Raw genomic sequence first — 4667 nt, forward strand, 5'->3', positions numbered from 1 at the left:
CACTGGTTCTCAAACATTTTCATGTCAAGGACGCCCACATTGACATGTATTTGGGCACGGACCCCCATCTGAAAATATGTTGTGCCTTATAAGAGAAGATTTGAGTCCAAGATCCAAGATGTTTAAAAACAAGACCAGGAGACCTGGTTCTGCCAGACCCAGAATAAATTCCTAGTACGTAACACACCTACAAACCAGCTGAATGAGAGAAGTTATTATTATAGTAACTGTGTTATGAACCTCTCAGCTGAATGAGAGGTTCAGCTGAGAAATCTGAAGATCAGAGCACTACGTCACGCTAAGCTTGGCCATCGAAAAGAGGGACCGGGAGGAAAAACGTTGAACCGGGAGGAAAAACGTTGACCGGGAGGAAAAGAGGGACAGACAAAGCCTCATGTAGGCCTGGTCTGGCAAAAATCACACCCAGTGTGAAGTGAGCAGTGCTATTTATGAGTTATTAATTTCATCATGCATCTCGGTAGCCAATCACAGCGCGTCTGCGAAGTTTGAAGTTAATTTCATCATGTGTCTCGCTAGCCAATCACAGCACGTCCTGCAAAGCTTAGCCTATGGGCGTGTTTTCCACAGCATGGCGTCACAGCGAAAGACACATTTTCACGACGGAAAGAAAAACTTTCACCACGGATGGGTCCTAAACCCTCTTATAGGAGCGGTTGCACCGCTCAAAAATAAGTCATTATTTTTGGGTGAACTACTCCTTTAACAGGCATGGACTTACCTGATTGGCCAGCCCAGCCTATAGGCTTTGTGGATTGGTCAAGTTCCACATGACGTTTGGCCGCTTTAACAATATAAGTGGCAAAGTTAAATAACACTTGATAATTGTACATGCAGGACTGGGCAGATTCATTTAATACAGTCGTTAACTCTTGTGTCAAAATGGTGTGCTGGACGGTGCATAAAGAAGCACCAATGACGAAATATCATGTTGCCGTTGCAGTGGGACTCGATATGTACTCCTTTGGAGGGTACAGAAACACCAAGGACATGGATCAGATTGAGGTGTACGTCTTCAACACAGTGGCTTTACACTGGTCCAAGTTGCCTCCAGTGACACCTGGAAGAGGAAAACTTCCCCTTGAGGTTCCCCCCAAGCGCTGGGGCCACACAGCCATGCTGATGGAAGATACCATCTACATCTGGGGAGGGTATACTTACACGTTGGATGAAGGATGGAGGTACTGCAATGTGCTTTACACATTCGATGTCGACACCCACAAATGGCTCAGGCCTGCCAAGATGCCTGCAAATGTCCCAGAGGCGAGGAAGTACCACTCTGCCTGTGTCTTGGGGAAGGTCATGTATATATACGGCGGGTACACCAAGCAGACTGATGTATATGTCACTTGTCACATAAACAAGTTGGACAAGTTGGACACAGCCACAATGGTCTGGTCTTTAATTAACACCAGAGGCATGATTATTGGAAATCGTGCATATTATCTACCATGTTGCACGGGCACCATCATCGGGACGAAGATGTTTGTATTTGGGAGCGGAAACAATGCTTCCGGCTTAAACGTGTTTGACACAGAGACCAACTGTTGGGTGGACACGCCTTCTGCACAGTGTCTTCCAGAACGAGTCACAAACTGGGTTGGTCATTCAGCATTTGCCTGCAATGGAGAGCTGTACATACTCTTTGGCGTTAGCAGCAGATATCTGTGGAAATTCAATCCAGAGACCTTTTCCTGGAAGAAGGTTATGGTCAAGGGGAAAGACCCATCTCAGATAAGAAAGATGTCCAGTTGCATAGTGGGAGATCGTATCGTCCTCTTTCAAGATGATGACCTGTACATCTTAGACTTGAGTCGTCCCAGTCTGAAGACGCTATGCAAGCTAACGGTTATTCAGTGCGGTCTAAAGCAATCAGGACTCCCACACAACATAAGATGGGAAATGGCGGCCATGACGAAAATAACAAAAAAGAACGGCAAGCCTACTAAACTGGAGGGAAAACAGGCTGATTCTGATTCTGAAGGGTTGGAACAGAAAATAGCGTGAGTGTGCTTGCTGCCTGTGTGTTCAGGTGGATGTTCAAGATCTTGAATATGAACAACAGCGAGCCAACTAACCGACTATGAAAATCTCCCATGAACAATGAATGCAGAAACAAAAGGAACAGAGAGTTATGGAGGAGAGCTTCAGGAAACAGATGTTTGTACAGGAGAAGTGTGACTTTTTTGTTTGTTTTGTTTTTGTTGTTTTGTTTTTTGTTGCTAATTCTGTCACGTTTGAGGGAATATTAAAGTAGTAGTTCAACTCAACTCAATTGAGACTCCACCGGTCATCAAATGCTTGGCTCAGGAATGCGACAAAAACAAAAAAATCACCATGAATTCAAGGCATCATGCGGTGTGTAATTGATAGGAAAAAAGACCAGGAGACCTGGTTCTGCCAGACCCAGAATAAGTACTTTATAAGATCAGAGCACTACGTCACGGCTAAGCCGGACTTCACATGACATGTCAGCCTGTGTCTATGCCCATGTATGGACGAAAGGGGGACAAAAGATGGACAGACATTTATCCCCATATATGGACGAAATAGGGACAGAGCCTCATGTTGGCCGACCCTCTGGGTCTGGCAACAAATAGCAGCTAATAGAAGCTCACAACAACTCACAAAGACAAACATGTACATTTTCTTTTTTAATATTAATGTTATATTATCAATAAGATCAATAGAAAAGTGTTATGCCAATTATTTGGTGGCCCACTTGCAATATCCTGACGGTGGGCCACAGTGGGCCGTCCCACTTTCTCTAAGTGCTGTGACAGCTTAAACAGATATGGATACTACTGTATATTATTAAGTAATTTAGCTGGGGACCCCCTGGAACCCCCTCAAGGACCTCAGGGAGACCATGGACCCGACTTTGGGAACCACTGATTTATGAGACAGACAGGAAGATGTTGACTGGGCAGTGGGCACACTGGTGGAACAGTGGACTGCGATGCTTGTCCTTCTCCATAGAATGCTGTGGACTTGAGTCATTTTAAAATCCTAAATTGAGCTATATTTGTATCGGTATAATCAAGAAGAGGGTTTATTTGTCAGTACTCATACAGGTACAAGCAGCGAAACCCAAGTGTGGTAAGGTCCACAATACTGTGCTAATGCAACATAACAAAACAACAAGAATAAACATAAAGATGCTATAATAATAATAAAGATAAAGGCCCATGAGGACTCTCTATATCAGCAATAGGGAGGGGAGGGGGTATATTAGTGACTGGATTTAGACCTAGAATGTCCAGTGAGGCATACAATGTGCAATAAGGCATGATGATATACAGATACATATATATACGTATTGTGCAATAGCGATTTGAGAAGTCTGTACAGGAATAATTACAGTTCCGAATGCAGATACATTTTTGTCTCCGCCAGAGGTGGAGAGTATGTTTTCGTTCTTGTCCTTCCGTGTGTCCCCCCGTCTCAGCCAAGCTAACATTGGTCAAGCTTCGCGTGACAATATTGTTGTCACCAATGCTCTGATTGGCTAGCGAGACGCATGATGACATAGAAACCTATAAATAGCAAATGTGCTTCAAGAAATCATTTATATTTTTTGAAGTGAGCTTCCATCAGCCAAGCTAACATTGGTCAAGTGACACGTGACAATATGTAATATAAATAGGTAAGACAGGATTAATCAGGAACAGTACTGGCGGAGACCTGTGCTCCGAGGAGCACATTTTCTAGTTTATTCTGTTTTTCCTCTTTCCCCCCTATTGTCCATGTGTTGAGGTTTGCCCCGGCAGCTGTCAGAGCCGTAAACAAACGGCTCTGACAGCTGCCGGGGCAAACCTCTTCTTCATAAGGGGTCCATAATGGTATAATTATAGACCCCTTCCACTGTCACATCTATGACAATAAAATGAATGGCAATGTATTGTATTTATTGTATGTGTTGCAACTGTACATTATTGTAAAGACTGCAGTCAAGTCAAGTCAAGTTTATTTGTATAGCACATTTAAAAACAACATCAGCTGACCCAAAGTGCTTTCCAAACAAAGAACAGATAGACCTTAGTCTATTTACAAATGGTGGTATGGTGGTTCTCACAATGCAACTCAATTCACTCTGTCTTCTCCCTGGACTGAGAATGTAATCAAAGCCCTGCTTTAAATAATCCTAAGGTCAGAGATCAGTTCAATATTTACATTACATTTGAAATAGACTTTTCATGATGGTCCTCTTCCTGTCTTTTCATTTAATCATCTTTCTTCCTCATTCTGCTCAGAATGGGGATGATAGCGATTGGCTAATTAGAAATTTGCGTTAATGGACAGGCGTGTCTGATAAAGTTGTCTGTGAGAGTATGTATCTGATTTGTTGTCCAGTATACAGTATAGGGGTTTGACTTGTTGAGTTTGGTGCAAACAACAAAGTATTTACAGTATATGTTTGCACACTTATTTAGACTAATGGCCAGAAGTCCAGATGTGATTGTATGGAGTGTTCCAGATGTCACAAGACTGGAGGTTATAGAGAGAGAGAGAGGGGGGAGAGAGAGAGAGAGAGCGAGAGGGAGGGAGGGAGGGAGAGAGAGAGAGAGAGAGAGAGAGAGAGAGAGAGAGAGAGAGAGAGAGAGAGAGAGAGAGAGAGAGAGAGAGAGAGAGAGAGAGAGAGGGAGGGA

The sequence above is a fragment of the Gymnoscopelus braueri genome, assembly GCF_963280865.1.
Source record: "Gymnoscopelus braueri genome assembly, chromosome: 13".
Lineage (NCBI taxonomy): Eukaryota > Metazoa > Chordata > Actinopteri > Myctophiformes > Myctophidae > Gymnoscopelus > Gymnoscopelus braueri.